This window comes from Ruditapes philippinarum, unplaced genomic scaffold, assembly GCF_026571515.1.
Source record: "Ruditapes philippinarum isolate M1 unplaced genomic scaffold, ASM2657151v2 ctg1402_1_1_1_1, whole genome shotgun sequence".
NCBI classification, from domain to species: domain Eukaryota; kingdom Metazoa; phylum Mollusca; class Bivalvia; order Venerida; family Veneridae; genus Ruditapes; species Ruditapes philippinarum.
In genome coordinates this window covers 161471-180163 of record NW_026859924.1, presented here as the reverse complement: position 1 = coordinate 180163, position 18693 = coordinate 161471, and the positions used below count along the sequence as shown (strand labels likewise).

At 32.1% G+C, this 18693-nt stretch overlaps 1 protein-coding gene across 2 annotated transcripts in view; it reads left to right on the top strand.

Annotated features, from left to right (window-relative positions):
- The first annotated feature begins 286 nt into the window (after positions 1-286).
- Positions 287-18693, top strand: part of LOC132758293 (DNA damage-regulated autophagy modulator protein 2-like) — a 65557-nt gene continuing 47150 nt past the window's right edge. Inside the window, exon 1 of one of the 2 annotated variants that reach the window (XM_060749861.1) lies at positions 287-378. The gene's annotated coding sequence lies outside the window, so the exon portion shown is untranslated. Of the gene's footprint in view, positions 379-404; positions 550-18693 lie in introns of those variants that run through there. The other variant, XM_060749864.1, reaches the window with a different exon arrangement.

The window sequence follows — 18693 nt, the reverse complement described above, 5'->3', positions numbered from 1 at the left end:
GGTCCATAGGGATACATTATTAATTCATTTTATGAAAATTGTAATGTTGCTTTTTAAGGTGTCAATATTTGTATATTTCATTTCATTTAGCAATGTTACTTTTTGTTTGAATTTTTAAGATTATGAAAACTTATTGTGGTCCTTAATTGTTCAGTAATTGATTTGCTTTTATATTCAGATTTTAAGGCCTTCTCCTACCATAGATATAATATTAAACAGTTACAAATCTAGTCGCCGGTTTCTACCGGCGACTTACAAGATGTAACACGATATATAGTCAGTGGGTAATTCACATTTATTACACGTTAGATGGACGGTGTTTGATTGTTCCGACATACTAAGAGGATATAAATATATAAACATTATATTGGTGAAAATGTAAGTACTTTACTAAATGTATCTATTGATTTTTAAGATTGGTTATAAACGTTATGTGTCAAGTGTCAAAGTTGTGCTTTCTTTATTATACTACCTGCCTAATAAATTCTAACGTTGTTATATAAAACCTATTATTAATATCTTACTGGATGTTTTGGGAATTATTTAATGGTATGTTCATTTTTTTGTTTTCCTCATATTTAAGAAATATATAAATTGAAAATATATATTTAATATTAACCTATTAATCATTAAATATAGATAAATTCAAAGAGAAACGGACAAATAATGAAATCAAATTTTATAAAAATACGAAACTATCGATTTCATGAAATTGATGATTTACCAGAGAGGGAGTGTATTTATATAGTATAGGTAAATATTATTCTGCTTTCTATAAGGCAGCAGTGTTGTAACGGTTCCATATAAACAATTGCATACAGAAACAATGAGTCAATTATAATAAGTTACACAAAAAACAAACTTCGCTTGTAGTAACATGAAAGTCAATATACAAAATTGTTTCTTATTATGTTCGTAATTAAAACATATTTGAAAAAATGAGCATAAAGTCTTGAGTAATAAAACTAACCCTCCAATGTCTTTGAAAGAATCGTATTTAAACACAAATTTAATTTTCTGCGTGATAATAATATCATTACATCTCTTCAATCTGGTTTTGTTCCCGGAGACTCCACTGTCAACCAATTAACATACTTATATAATTTGTTTGCACAGGCCATTGATTCTGGTAAAGAAGTCAGGGCTTTATTTTTGACATCAGTAAAGCGTTTGATCGGGTCTGGCACAAGGGACTTATTTATAAATTAAACTGTATCGGTAACTAGATTCCGTTTGTCTTCGCATAATCTTGCAATTGAAACTGGTAGATTTAATAATATAGAGAGAAATGAAAGATTGTGTTTATTTTGTAATCAGAAACAGATTGAATCTGAATATCATTTTTTTATTGCATTTGTCCAAAATATAATAATATCAGAAAAGATTTACTTCCAAAATATTATACATCTTGGCTTCACTTAATAAATTTGTTGCATTAATGAATAACAATAATAAAACTATTCAAGTAAAATTAGCAACTTATATTAAAGAGGCGTTTAAAGTAAGAACATTGGCTATTGAGGCTAAATGAATTTTTACAGACAAACAGTGCTTAATTGTAAATTTATTTTCATTGTATTGTAATTTTATATGTGTTTGATTAATCATATGCATTTGAATTATTATTGTACATTTATATGTTATTTTGTCTGGCCCATATTCTATAATTATTTACTTGTAAATGGCCAAAAGGCATATTTATGCCGATTGTCTAAATAAAGATTGTATTTGAATTGAATTGATTGGTATTTCTTTGGCCGTCTCTCCTCTTGGTTTTCTTCCTATCTAAAGGACAGAAGACAAAGAGTTATTTTACCAGGTTGTAGATCTTCTCTTAACTTTATTGCCGCTGGTGTGCCACAAGGGTCAATTCTTGGGCCTTTGTTGTTTCTTGTTTATATTAACGATATTGTTATAGACATCAATGCCAATATAAGACTCTTCGCCGACGATACTAACCTTTTTATTGTGGTCGAAGACCCCGTGACTGCTTCAACTATCCTTAATTCAGATCTTTGATAACTATAACTTCTTGGGCCGAACAATGGTTGGTAAAATTTAATCCCAATAAACAGAATCACTAATAATAACACGAAAAACAAACCAAAATGTAATCCATCCTGCCTATCTTTATGCATGGGCACACAAATAAAAGAAGTACGCATTCATAAACACTTGGGATTACTTTCGCTCATGATTTAAGATGGTCCACTCATATTGAATATAGTCCAAAAATTTAAAGCTTGGGAAAAGAATAAATGTTTCTGAAAAACATTAAAATTCCAATTGATAGGAAATCATTTAGAATATTTTTTTATAATCTTTCATAAACCGAATTTTAGAATATGGAGATTTGCTTTTAATAATTTGACGCAAATCCGATTAAAAAGGACCTTTCGAACAAATTCAATATCAACAAGAAGCCGTAGAATAAATTACTGGAAAAACTAACTCGTATCAATCGATAAATTCATGAAATGAAATTGGGGCTGGAAATCCCTAGAAAAAAAGGAGAAAAAAATAAACTTTATTGCTATTTTTCTGAAATTGAAAAAACAACCTTCACAATTCTTTCTGATCTTGTCCCTCCGTCGATTGGCAGTGAGCACGTTACCCTCTCAAGGAAACGCCAAGAACGTTCAATACAATATATCCGTACAAATACAGACTTTTACTATAAATCGTTCTTACTTTCTGTTATTAGGGATTTCAACTCTCTTCCACCTCAAACACAAACTGCTACAACGTTAACATCATTTAAGCGACTTAGGGTTGGTAAGCGACCAGTATGGATCTTGATCAGACGGCGCGGATGCGCAGGCTGTTCTGGATTCATGCTGTTCGCAATCGCATTATGTTGGTTTTGTCATGGCGCGGCTCATATGTGTAAACAATAGAAATAATAATACAACATGTATGATTGTTTTCAGTCAACAATATCAATAAAGGGCGCTTCAATTTCTATTGAAATTTACTTTTAATAACTCTAGATTGAATTTGGGATAGTGGTGTTGTTAATCTAATTGTATAGTTAGCAAAGGTTATTAAAATAGGAGGAAAAGATTAGTTAGTTTTTTTAGTAGAGACAGTCTCATTCAGCGATAAAATAATAAATAAACACGTAGATAAAAAAAACGTTGTGAACAAGAATATCATGTACTTCCGTGTACATTATAGGATATAATAACATGATCAACGATACAGAGTACAATAAATCACGCATTTTAAACCTTTGACTTTTATTAACACTCATGCGATAGTTTTAAAGTCGCCCGTATATTTTAAGTTATAGTTTTTTTGGCATGTTATATGGACCTGCAATAAACTGTAGTATTGCAAATAACCGTTTATATACAGTCATATTACCTGACAAGAATTTTATAACGAAATTTTATAACTTTATTAGAGCAAAAAGAAATTATTTCATAAGTCGACTGCAGCCCGTGTACATTTCATATATACTCGTAGATTATATTCATGAACTTAACATCACGATTATGGTTACAAACGAGCAATAATATAAAATGCCAGTTTTAGCTGTGCGTAAAGGTATAACCCCCAAATGCATTACCTATCTAAATAGATTAGAAATATGATCTACTGCATTAAATCTGAGGGGTGTCTGTTCATACTCAACATTTTATTTCTTTTAACATTAATGTTGTATTTTATTTCTTTTAACATTAATGTTGTATGTCTTAGATCCCTCTTAAGTAAGGCTTTTATAAATTGGTGTCTATTTGAAATATTAGAAATAAGTAAATCATAATTATATGGTAAGTCGTGTTTAATTCAGTAGTTGATGTTACCATAATTATATCAGATAAATTGACTGTTGTTAAAAGTGGCAAGTATTTGTAACTGATAATTTCTTGTTTATCTATAATCAAAATTTAATTATTTTTTTAAGTGAAATAAGTGTGAATACACAAATATATGCTTTAAAAATTACTAAACAACTTATATCGGTTTAACCCCATTCTATATTTAATGTCAAGTTGGTTTCTTGTAAATTAGGATAGGTTTCTTACATACACAAAGATTCATTATCTAAAGAGATATGAGAAATCATGTTTTTATATGTATAATGAACTTTATTATTACAGCACATGTTCTAACTTTTACAAATATACATTAGTGAGGGGTGTGGGGAGGGGGAAAACGGGAAGAGGTGGGGTACAGGGATTATAGTTAAGTTTAAAACGAATATTTGCACACAGAACTTGGTAGGTCTTTAAATTAATATTCATACATGATATAAAGTCCTACATAAAAAATTCTTATGAAAATAAATATTTGTTTAAACGTAATGAATCATGTTTAAACATTTGTAAATTTCTACTATACGTAACAATTTTCCGTTTGTATAGGTAGAGATCTATAAATATGTAAAAGTCCATGACAATGTTTAAGGTCTATAAACAGAACAGGTGCGTCCGTGGCAGAGTGGTTAAGGTCGTTGACTAAATTATTTTGTCCTCATCGCTGTGGGTTCGAACCCCGACAGGGACTTTGGATACTTTCATGTGAGGCAGCTATCCAGACTATTTACGGAAAGTCGGCAGTTCTACTCAGGTGCCTGTTCGTGCCTGAAAAAATGCATGGAAGGACACCTGAGGTCTTTCTCCAGCAGAAAAGCTGGAACGTCGCTAATATGACCTACACTGTGTCGGTGCGACGTAAAATTCAATCAAACAAACCAAAATATAGAGATCAGGCCGATGATTTTCGTAACAGGTAGATCTTGGCTGCTTTCGATTCATGTCATTTTGCAGTAACTTTAGAAGTGTAGGCAAGGCGGCATAACGAATTTGTTCATATATCATCTTCTGATAGCCGCCGTATGATCACATCTGCGGATGTTTCTTAATTCAAATTTTTACCATTTCATATTGAATTCTGCTTAAGTCGGTGCTAGGGGCGTGGATAGTAGTTGCGCTTTTTAGTACCGTCCATGAACAGGCTCAATCAAACAGATTCTGCAACATTTTACAATTTTACCGTTTTGGAATTTCTTTAGGGATTATTATTTTCTCTATTATTTCGAGAGTTAAATACGACGTTATCATGTTCTTACTGCAAAAAATATTATAAACAAGATCAACAAGGAAAGACGGCGTTCAATGAACGCAACCCCCACATGACCCAGCAACAAGAACTAGCGGCAAGGTGCCCAGGCAGACCCCAAACAAAAAAAACAGGACAGGGCACAAGGCAGAGCACAGACAGGCTAATAACTAGAATGATAAGTAATACTTATGTAACTGATAAGAAACTCTAAGAAAACAACTGACAAGAAATTTAAAGAAAGCAAATAGACTTAACAATAAGCCCACAAAGGTATAAGGGAAGGGGACAGGAGACTTGGGGAAGGGGCAGTCGGGGGATAATTAAAGAAATAAGAACAAGGGCAAAGGGGGAAGATACTTACCATAGACGAAAAAACAACAAGGGACACAAGTCAAAGGAAACAAAACAATTCATCTGCGTCTTATTTTAGATCTACTTGCTGTTCAGTGTACTCAAAAAAATAAAGTTTTGATAAGCTAAGCTAAGGCTAACAATACTCAAACGTATATGTCGCATCATATGACATAATGCATTTGTAATAAGTAGACAGACCAAAATAGAACACGCTCTGCAGGTCTTATTGATCTCTAGATAGACCATAACTGTAGTATGAAAGTTCTATAAAAATAAAGAATTACGTCATCATGACGTCATATAGCTAGTACTTATAACCTTTGCTTAATATGGCAAAGCAAAACAGTCAAATAAAAAAGTAAAGTTTCATTTAGCTAACTAATTCATTTGTATTTTCGTTTTCTACAGATATACTAATGATCACGTGACGACGTTAGTGCCGGAAGCTATGTTAGAAACCAGACATCATTGGCTACCCATCATCAAAGCTGTTTATATACCTGCGTCTTTCATTATCACGTAAGAATTTTTATGTTGACTTTTATTATTTGTTTGTTCGTTTCATTTTACGCCTTTTCCCAACATTATTTTAGTTATATATATAGGCAGGTAGTTTCCTAACCATCGTTCCTGGAGAGTTACACCTTTACTAGACTAGATCTACCTTCCTCCGTGTAAAACTACCAAAGCATCTTCGGGGGATAGACCCACGCCAGAGTCATCGACTCTAACCTTTCGACCACGGAGACGTTTGTTATGTTTGTAAGAAGTTCTATAGATCTGGATTCTGTCTGAACTTTAAAGGGCTGAATTTACAAAGGCATTTAGAACTGCTGTCTATTAAATCTAGATTAGCTTTACTTGTGCTGAATGTGGGATAGAATCTAGATCAAAGAGGATAGTTTCAATTTATTCACTGATATAAATATATGAAGGTTTACATCAAAGAATATATTTTTACTCAAACTTAAAGTTATCATACTGTAATATAAGATGTAAACACCAACTAAAAAACTAATAAAGTCCCATAAATCTTCTCTAGGTTTGCGATCGGCCTTTTAATTAATGATTTTTTAAAAAATATTTTGAACCCGGCTTCCCATACATCAGCGATACGGGAACCAGATCCCCAGAAAGTTGTGTATTTGGTCAGTTGCTTAACATTGGTGCTGCTCTAGGTAAGATGGTTTTTTATATTAAACCCATGGTACTTACGGCACGTGAGCAAGACTATGTGACTATTCGTTTAAGTTTGCAAAAAAATGACCAGATGAGTAGATCTATGTCATATAAGAAAAAATGTTAATCTTACTATCAATTATCTACAACTATTGCATATTCGATTAGTAAATACAGAACTTTCCGGGTCCACAATGCGTTATGTTCAGTTAAATCTGTTTCTGATATAATTTATATCATTCTGACTAAAGTTAAGATCTATTTATTTCTTACATGTAGATCTGATATCCACTTTATTTGTTTGCCTTCATTCAGAGTTTGTTTATCATAGCCAACCAATTAAACCGTCCGTTAAAAATAGGCATCACAAAGTGTGAAGTGTGTCGTTTTAAGTGTAGTGATTACATGTGTTGTCATTTACAACAGCCTTCCTGCTAGGTTTACCCTTAAACAGCGACGTGGTTGAGTGTCCGCCTTGAAATGAAGAGGTCCAGAGTTCAAAAATCCGGTCACCACCTGAGGATTTTTGGCTTGCCATTTCATATGGAAAACTTGTTCCGGTTAGGTTGATTGAACGGGAAACCAGCTACAATCGTGCCAATCGCAACTTTTCGGCCTTTTACGTCACTCTTCGGATTAATGATAATAGCCGATGTAGTTCCGATTGCATTCGTGACAATTCGGGCGATTCCGTCATACTGCAGAATCAATCGCAACTACTCGGCCCTTTCCGTCAGTCTTCAGATAATATTATAGATAATAGCCAAGGCAGTTCCGAATGCTGCGGAATCAGACGAAGTAATATTACGGAAATCTAAGCTATTTTAGTTACTTCGGTAATCCCAGTTTGTTTATATAAATAGGAATCGTATTTTTACTTGATTTATTGATTTAAATCGTAATAAATTATATAAACGAAATTGTTCCGTTTCAATTCTTTTTCAAGACGCAAAAGTTAGTTTCTTTTATAATTGTTTTCTGTCTGTATTAGTTTTATACAATAGAGGATGTTGACTGTAGTAGTATTCCGTCTTCAAAGGGTGGTCCAAATCACACAGAATATTAGTGTATGATCGAGTTATATTTAGATCTACTGAACTTGGTGAGGTAATCTTAAAATAGTCCCTGCATATCATTAACCTTACCACGTGATGATCTATAGATCACGCATCGTATCTGTGAACATGCTTATTAATTGGTACCACGTAACGAAGTGGAAATGAAATGTGCACACTTGTTTCCTTTCAGTATCATAGATAGATCTCCACGTTAGTATTTTTACGATTGATTATTTTCTTTATTAGATTTAAACAATAGAGAATAGATTTCAAATCGTTTTGACAAAAATATTCGTTTTTACAAAAATAAAAACAACTAAATATGTTGGGATGAAGGCACAACTGTGCAAGCCTTTCCTTTTAAAAGGAAACTTTATTAAGGCTTACAATAAATATATCATAGCACGCAAACTTTGAATGAACTTTCACATGTGTATTGGTGATTGTTTCAATCACTTCATATTTACTATTTTCGATCTAGGGAACACATAAAAGTCGTTCCATATATAGCTTACTAACAATAGATAATTATGTTCATGAACAACGCCATGTTTGTTTCAGCGCAATATCTTGAAATCGTGATGATTACCCTCACGATATCGGTTTTCCAGCGTTTAAAAATGGAAACAGAATCGCTTTTAAAATGATGAAAACTCGTCGGTGATTGGCTGTTTGAAAAGTCTCCAGAAGTGTCTTCATATTTGTTGATGGTCAGATCTAAATGCGGGTGTTATTTACAGCTGAAATAATATATACACATTTTGTCTGTAAAATTATCAAATATCATTTCATCATGTTATATTAATTGATTACAAGCAAACATTTTATTTCTGTTTCAATTTATTTTGTTTTGCAGCGGGAATCATAATTTATACAAGATATAGACAAAAGTTGTATCATTTTGAGGGAAGCGGCAGACGAGGTTTGCTCAATTTAAATACTGCTGCATTTATTATCGGAATGCTTACAATATTTGGTGTTAGCTTAGTTGGTAATTTTCAGGTACGTCTGTTTATCAAACATTTTCCTACTTTTCCTCTCTTTTTTCTTTCTTTGAAAATAAATAAAGATATGATATTATTGCCATTCATTCAATAATATATTGCATTTACTAAAAGATATTAAACTGATTAATACGCCACTGTTTTCTCAAATGCTAATGGGTACACTGTCCTTTAAAAATGTTAGTTTTACTGTTCTTTTATTAATATGTGTACTTAGTATTACGTCATCTAGACAAAATCATATTTAATAATAATAGTCGTAAAGAAGAAATGACCATATCTGAAATTGTGAAATAAGCAACATAAATTATACGAAACAAAGAGTATAACAAAACATACCAAACAAGAATGGAATGCCTTTAAATATTTTCTTTAAAATGTCTTGATGATCTCTTATTTGTATCTCTTCTTACCAAAATTAAATTTCAGGAAACAAATGTTTTAACCGTACATCTGATTGGTGCGTTCCTGGCGTTCGCGGTAGGCTTTGTTTACATGGTGCTGCAGACGATAATTTCATACAAGTCTCAGTCTTTCAATATAGCCGGAAATACTCTATTTATAACAAAGTTTAGGATATTACTGTGTGTTGCAGACGTTATTTTACTTATTATGTGTATCCTTTTATTCACTATTTTATGTCAGACACAAATCAGTCATACAGTCCGTTTAGGTTCATGAGGATTAAATGTTTCTGATTTAATTAAGCAACATAAGCACCAAATTTAACATATACATAGAAAAATGCCGAAATTTAACTTCTATGTATAAATGATATTATTATTAATTAATGTAACGAAAAGCCATGTATTTTTTGATCCACCCTCGTATTTATATTTTGTGCAAAACATATCACATATCCTTACTAAGGGGCCTAGATTTCGTTTGTGAGGTAAGACATTTATTCAAAATGTTTCCGTCATGGCATTTCTTGAGAAAAAAAACAAAACATTTCAATGGAAAACTTTAAGTGGATTGTATAGCTTAAGCTCCATGCCATGTTTTTCTGAAATTGTCTAAGCCAATGATACACTCACGTGTCCTTAGGTACTACAATAACCTTAACTCGAGCCAGTGGGGATAGCAGCTAGAGTTGCACGGTCCAAGGGTCCCGGGCCAGGTAAATCTAAACAACACTGGTCCGACGACGAACCTGTAAGTTTTTCTTTCCAGGTTTGGGTATCAATATAAACACTTTATTTTTATATACATGTACATGTTAAAAAGTTCAATATCAACAATTCTGAATCTTAACGATGATTTGAGCGTTAATTTATACATAAACACAGAACAGACCTTATTGCATGTATAGAAAGGTACATATTATATACAATGTGTTATATACATATACATTTCCCCAGTAGTATGCTAGCATTCCAGTAATTGCACGTAACTATATGCCGTTTTTATACACAAAAATTATTTCTAGTTAAACAAACTTATTTTCCTTTGTCTACACTTTTTATATGCATTTTATAAGATTTGGAAAGTTTATAGTTTATGTTTAATAATCATAAAATGTTATGGTAATAAAATATGACTATTTATAGTTATTGGTACTCGGGTTTATTTATGGCAGTCTTCAAACTATAATCTTGAGACGCTATAGGCACGGCCAATAATCGCATTGAAAAAACAATATTTATTACTTCTTTACTACAGTACAAATGTATTGAAGTCCTATTAAACTTCAAATAAAATTTTAATGTATAATCATAATTTTTTCATAATACAGTGTATTGCATTGTTGGTAGATCTATACATTTTTTGAAATGAATGAAGGCACCGAAAGTCGTTTATTATGAACCACAACAACAACAAGAGCAAGGAGCAAATATTTCTGTAATAAGTTGACAAAAACAGACAAACTTTTGAGCAACATAAAAAAAACTAGAACTATCACTAAATGTGATTAATACCCCCACAAGACTGCTTCGGAAATGAGGATGTTACTAGTAACAGAATACCTTGTAAAAGAATTGAAATATAGAGTTATGGTTGTGGGTAATTAAAGATAGTTGTGGTTCTTATATGTTGCATTTCCTTTCAATGTGGTTGGCCATTGATGAAGTTTAATTGAATTACTCTGTAATAAGTCCAGAAAGACAAAGAAAAGGAACAAAGGGCAATAACTCTATAAATACTGAAGATAGAGTTATAGTTCTTGTGCAATGCACTTTCTCTTATTGTGCTTGATCATTGTATGAAGTTGTTTTCAATTCCAACCTGTACGTTTTAAGTTATTTTCCTTACAAGGAAAGTATCAAAGGGCAGTAACTCTGTATTTTGTTAAAATGGAGTTATGGCTCTTGTGCACTGCACTGTCCTTGACAACTGTATGAAGTTGTATTGAATTCCAAACAGTAGTTTTCAAGTTATGCTCTGGACAAGGAAAAGTAACAAAGGGCAATAACTCTGTAATTAGTCAAGATGGAGTTATGGTTCTTGTGCACTGCACTTTCTCTCAATGTGCTTGACCATTGTATGAAGTTATATTGAATTCCAACCATTAGTCTTCAAGTTATGGTCCGGACAAAAAAGGCAATGGAAAAGTAACAAAGGGCAATAACTCTGTAATTACTTTAGATAGAGTTATGATTCTTGTGCACTGCACTTCCCCTTATTGTGTTTGACAATTGTATGAAGTTGTTTTGAATTCCAACCAGTAGTTTTCAAGTTATGCCCCGGACAAGGATAGCAACAAAGGGCAATAACTATGTAATTAGTCAAGATAGAGTTATGGTTTTATGCACTGCACTTCCTCTCAATGTGCTTGACCATTGTATGTAGTTATATTGAATTCAAACTATTAGTCTTCAAGTTATGGTGCGGACAAAAAAAAGCAATGGAAAAGCAACAAAGGGCAATAACTCTGTAATTACATTAGATAGAGTTATGATTCTTATGCACTGCACTTCCCCTTATTGTGTTTGACAATTGTATGAAGTTGTTGTGAATTCCAACTAGTAGTTTTCAAGTTATGCCCCGGACAAGGAAAAGTAACGAAGGGCAATAACTCTGTAATTAGTCAAGATAGAGTTATGGTTCTTGTGCACTGCACTTTCTCTCAATGTGCTTGATCATTGTATCTGGTTATATTGAATTCAAACTATTAGTCTTCAAGTTATGGTCCGGACAAAAAAAAGTAATTGAAAAGTAACAAAGGGCAATAACTCTGTAATTACTTTAGATAGAGTTATGGTTCTTGTGCACTGCACTTCCCCTTATTGTGTTTGACAATTGTATGAAGTTGTTTTGAATTCCAACCAGTAGTTTTCAATTATGCCCCGGACAAGGAAAAGTAACAAAGGGCAATAACTCTGTAATTAGTCAAGATAGAGTTATGGTTCTTGTGCACTGCACTTCCTCTCAATGTGCTTGACCATTGTATGTAGTTATATTGAATTCCAACCATTAGTCTTCAAGTTATGCTCCGGACAAGGAAAATGCAACGGACGTCTGGACCGACCGACCGACCGACCACCGGGTGACTCCTATATACCCCCCCCCAAACTTTGTTTTTGGGGGTATAAAGATCTTACAATATGTATTTCAAGCTGAATATTCTGTGAGCAGCATAATGTTAAAGTTCATTCATTCTGTCAATACATATCGTCATTACATCGCTGGACAAATATTTTACTTGTCTAGTCCTTTACATCATACATATAGATAGATGTATATATAGATCAAATTGTACAATTATGATAAAGAATTTATAATGCATGCACGATCTTCTGTGATACTGTTTTGTATTAAATTGTTACTGTACTCTACAAAGTTGTTCATTTATTTTTAGGATCCACCTGGTGAAACGACAAGAATTTACACTAACAACCCTTCGTATAATTCTACAGGGGCTACTAACTAAAGGAACATTGCTTCGTACTTTTAATTATACTCATTATATATTGTCCTGAAGAGATTATTGAACAAATTTCTGGGAAAATTTTACATTTCTTTAATTTCATAAAGGTATTTTTTTCAGAAAAAAGCTTTGTGCTTTCTCTAATATACATGTATGTCGTTGGACTTTGCTAATCTCAATTGTCTAGATATATATAAACAGATAAAAGTGTAAAACAAGATGTGTTTGACTTGTGTACACGAGCATTGACTATAAATATAAGTTTCTATCTATTTTCATTTCTTTTCTAGTGACATTTAAGAGTCACTTACTGGCAACACATATGCAAAAAAAAAGTTTCGTATGTAGTTTGGTCCCCTTTCCGTGCGTAATCAAAGTCTCTTTCTTGATATCCAGTTGCTCATTTGTTAAGACCCTTTTTAACCAGCCTTTTTATCTGCATTTTTTGTTTTTATCAAAAATTGATACCCTTTTGTAGCTGCAATGAACAGAGTGTTACTCTCGATCACATTGTCAATTTACCATATTGCGTGTTCATATATTTTAAAACTGCGTAATTATACACGGTTTCAGTTGCATCTTCGTGATGTGTTCCCCATATTTCGTCACCATGCAAAAGTATAGGCATTAATACTGAATCAAAATTGTTGAAACAAACATGTCGTGATAATGGACCATACTAACACATTCATACTATTTTTGTCATACTATGTCGCGAATTAAAGTACTTTTTTGGTAAAATATGTGGTATCGATACTGTATCAAGTTATATATAAACTTAACCAAAACATGACCTACTAAACGGGGAAAAGGAAAGAACGTCTTACACATATTATACAAAAAATGGACATATATTATGAAATATTAAATCAGTATTATTTAATGTATATATCTTGTTAGATTACACTGTCTGTTATCTGTTTTTTTCTACATCTCTGGTTTTAATCTTCACTGACTCTCTGTCTATCTCTATGAGTATCAGACTGAATACCTTTAAACAATTTGTAGAAGACTAAGATTACTAGTAAGTTATTCCCTGCGGTCTGAATACAGCAGGGTATTGGTACGCGTTTAACTTTTGAGGCATGGAGGAGCACGTGACCTGTTTTCGGTTCATGGAGGAGCATTTGATCTGTCCGTACATGATTGGTTAATTGACCTTTACGAAAACCTCGCTTAATACCGTTTGCCGGTACGTTACGGATTTACCTCTAGAGAATTAGTCCGAATTACACCTAATTAACAACAAAAAAAACTATTACGTGATATTTCTAATTTTCTATAATTATTTTACCATTTAAGGCGGAAAAACTTGAATGATGTGTTTGAAAATTATCAATGTTTCTTTAATATCTATCTCAAATGTTCTTTCTCAAACAATAAATTGTTTATACTGAAAATCTACAAAATTAAAATATTCGTAGTGGCATCTGCCATACTAAATAGAGATATTGTCTGCGTAAACTTGTGTGTTTACTTTATTTTCTTGCTCGGAATTATTCAGAAAATGATATTTAATCATTTTCTTAAAAAGAAATAATTGTTTTATGTTCGACCTACTCCGGTCTCAGGTCTTCAACGGTCACCAGTTTCCAAAGGCCTTCTTCTATATTGATCGATTAATGTCAACTTTATTCCTGATACAAACGTTTATTTATCACCCAAACAATGTTGAAAATAGTTAAATGAAATATCTTTATATCATTAAAATTGTTCCCCACAGGAAACCATTCTACTTGTTTTACTTCTTGGATAGGTATTCAGTGTAAATTGACGCTGCAAATGCTATATGTTATTTTCCGACAGTATTGGTTAATTCGTCCATAAAACCAATGCTTGTAACACTATCACTGGCTCCAAGAAATAAAATTTGCAGATGTGCTTAGCTTTATATTCTATATTTCTATAGGTTCATGTGCTGGTGACAGACACAAGTAAAACAATGTTGGTTTTGAACTTTTATGCCTTTCCTATAGGTGAATAAGAATAATGTATCAAATGTTTTTCTCTAAAAATAACAAAATGCATTTCAATGTATAGTTTGTCTCCCAGCAACAAAACGATGTATATATTTGTGTATTTAAGAACACAATGCATCACATTGTGTTTATTGCCTATCCAAGCAATGAAACAATGCATACCATTTTATATTTTTCTCCTAAGATTAACACAATGCATATTATTATACATAAGTGGGTGTTTTCTCTCTAAGCAACAAAGCAATGTTTATCGTGTACCTTTTTCGCTCCAAACAACAAAACAATACAAAACATAACGAATTTTCTTTTGAGTTCAATTTTTGATACTATACAGTACACACGTATTGAGATTTTGTGCTCGATTGTGTGCACATTATACATGTAATACACCCCTGATGAAGGCATAATACGCCGAAAGTACTTGGGTATTTATACTTTAGCACTGTATGAACGTTTATTTTCTCCAAATTTATTGTTTTTTTTCCACGTTCTTGTATCCTTCTTTGGATCCAGTGTTTTTGAAAGGTATTTTGTAGATAGTTTTGTATTTTTATAAAATTTGATTTCATTATTTGTCCGTTTCTCTTTGAATTTATCTATATTTAATGATTTATAGGCTAATATATATATATATATAGGTTTGTGAAAAATATTTGCAATTAGGTTTATTCTTTTGGATTATAAAACGAATTGTGAAATTCATGGACATCTGTTATGTGCGATAATTATTTTAATTTAATTTGTTTGTTCGAATATATTAATGACTGTCTAAACGTAGTATGAATATATAAACAAACAAGAAGTTAGGAGTAAGTTGGAAATATATGTTCCTTGCAAAATGTTATTTAAATAATAGAATTTGGAGAAAAAACGCTGGTTTTGATGTAAGTGGATTTTTTAAAATCACGGAAAGTGTAAAGTTTTTTTCGGCCACATGATATTTGGTATGAATCATCTGCCAGGGTCCCAAACTAACTGCATGTATCTTAATTATCAAATTATCTACATATGGACAAATATATTTCGTAGTTTTACTTGCAATCAAAATTAATACTTTGATAATTTGAAGAACCCATATGGGAACAAGGCCTGTTATATAACGTTACGTAGTTTCTACAAGGTAACCTTGTTACATATACATGTAAGGATATACATGTTAGGAAATTTGGTCAAATTATGCCTATCTTGGACTTTCATTTCAAGATGCATATAACACTTGAGTTCATGGATAAGTGTGCTTGCGTGTTTGTGTTAAAAATAAAATGATATTTTAATAATACCCATTTTGTCAAGCAAATGCTATGGATTTTGGAGACTGCGTTCTGTTTTATATACTACATGAAGTAGGTACGAGACCACAAGTGACTTCGATGTTTTGATTTTTTATGTGAGAAAGTTTTCTCACTACCGTACAGAATGTCGGTCGTTTTACTCAGGTGCCCGTTCGTTCCTTTATTTATACCCAAAGGGGCACTTGTAAAACTCGAAAGTCGCCACATAATAATGTCAGTTTTATGAGACGTGAAACCAAACCAAAATGACCTAATTACCTGAATTAAAAGTTATTTTTAAAGCTTTATGCCTTTAAACATTAAAAATTTAAGCAATGGCGACTACAGTTTTATTTGTTTGGGTCGTCAGAGCAAACAAATAATGGTAGCGAAATTTCAGGCACTGATATGCTTATTTGCAAAATAAGAAAGTAGTCCGAACCCCTGGAAGCGGTTACTTACCTTTATATGTACTCTAACGCTGAAAAAATAAGGGGGGATCACTGTGTTAAGATTGTCAAATGACGGGCGCATTAATTTTCAAGCCTTCTCGGGAGAAGAAAAAGTAGTTCCCGATTGGTCAAAGATTTCAAATATTGTGTAATTCTTTACAGATATAAATGTAATATTAAGCTCCATGATTATTTACATCAGTGTCAAACGAAATTAATAAGGGTTCCAAACCCTAATTTAGAACATGATATGGTTTTCTTCAGGCTGTTATCTTATAACGTCCCCGTGGTCGAGGGGTTACACGCTCGTTTAGGAAGAGAGATGTCCTGAGTTCAAATCCAAGGTACGGCAACTCATGTTTTTTTTTTTGTTGTTGTTTTTTTTAAAATTTTTTAAGCAAAATAAACAATGAATTACATATCAGTGTTGCAATAAGCCTTATAGCCAATTTACTACAGTTATGACACTAGAAACAACATTGGTGGCACTATACAAAAACAAATTGGTTTACAATCTCACAGCCTTCACCTTTCTGACATTTTGAGACCCAAACAAATTCAGCGCCTTCTGTGGTTTGATTTAATTAAACATGACCATGATATTGCAAAACTGTACCTAATGACTTGCTTATTATTAACAAAATATAAATATATATTAATTGTTATCAAGTAATGATACTTTTCAGCGATTTAGGTCATTTTTTCAGGATGAAGCAAAAAGACATATCTTACTTCACTTAAACTAAACGAAAAATAAAAAAATAAGCAACAATAAACACAGCATTTTATAACAACATTTTCTTTCTATAGAGCGCAACTACCTGATTCTGTGAAGATCGAAGTGTTTAACATACCCTAGGTGATTTTAAATAGGACAATTACATGGAAGTTGTAAATGTTAAGCGTGATCTCTTGAAATATAGTGCACAAATACATGTAAACATTAAAAGTAAGCATTATGATACATTGCAAAAAAGGTCCCTGGGTTCTCGTTTAAATTAATAAAATGTATAACTATGAAAAAAATCACTCACATTATAATTGAAATTAAATTTTAATATATTTTATTTTAGAATTATTACAAAGACAGAAATTGTGTGTGTACCGTATCTTTTGAAATAACAGTGTGTTCCGTACCATTTCAACATAACTTTATGAAAATATGCTAAAACATCACTGCATTCACTCGATACATTGGACATAGTGAATATATCAGATTTAACATGTATTTTTCTACGAAATAGTATCAAAAAACATATGACTTGCTAGAAATTGCTTGTTATGACAAATGAGTGTGTACCGTTCCCCTCGGCCCAGGTTATGAAAAAAAACTGTACTCGAATGTTCTCAAAAACCATTCAGGGGTTTTCAGAATTTTGATATACCGTGGATAGCTGATATAATTACGGGTACTCTGCGCCTTATCTGATCAAAATCGGTTGAGTAATAAATAAGTTGTGAATAAAAAAACATACCTGAATCGGGGGAAAAATCGGCGTGTTCCGTACCCGAAAAGTCACGTGGTATGGCCACATTGTAACTGCAGCTCTCTTTCTGCCGATTTATTTGACAAGAACATTACCGACTCTCCTTTGTGTGAATGTGGTGCAAGAGAAAATGCTTATCACTACTTTCTTGAATGCCCTAAATATACAAACCTACGACCTGAATTAATAAGTACTATATCTCAATTTTGTAATCCTTCCATCAATGTCATTCTTACAGGTTCCACTACTTTACCTTATGATTCTAATGTATTAATCTTTAAATCAGTTCAAAAATATATCCGAGATACAAAACGATTTTAGCGTACTTAAAACCAGAGTTGTCTTAACATATTTGACATTTACTAGATTATGCATCTTAGTTCCTCGTTATTGTTCCATCATTGTTCATCCATTTCCTCCTTCCTTTTTCTAATATATTGTTTTTCTTTAAATATTCAGTGTTTATTTATTGTGCGTATCTGCTAATATACAGCTGTAAGCATTCAAATAAGATATTATTTTTCTTCTTCTTACTAAATTCTAAACCAAAAAATACTAAAATAGGTGTTTGTCTATTTGTACTTTTTTGTGAATTGCTTTATTCTTTAATCATTTTTTTCCTCCTTTTTACTGTTTGCTCTTACATATGTTACATTGTTAAATACTTAACTCTTTTAACTATTGAATACTTCAACTAACCATTGTGTATGATAATGCCATGAACTGTGTTATTGTAAATTATTATAACTGGGAGAGGACATTTATAAGCTTTATAGCTTTCTGCCCAATCCCAAAATGTACTTTGTAAATATTGTTCACTTGTTTAATGTTTTGTTGAATAAATATGTTTAAACCAACCCTCCAATATATATTTTAAAGGTACAATGCACATATTAACGAAATATACTGTATCAAAGGTTATAACCAAGCTCTAACAGGGCTATATGTTATGTAAGTTAAGTTGTAATAGG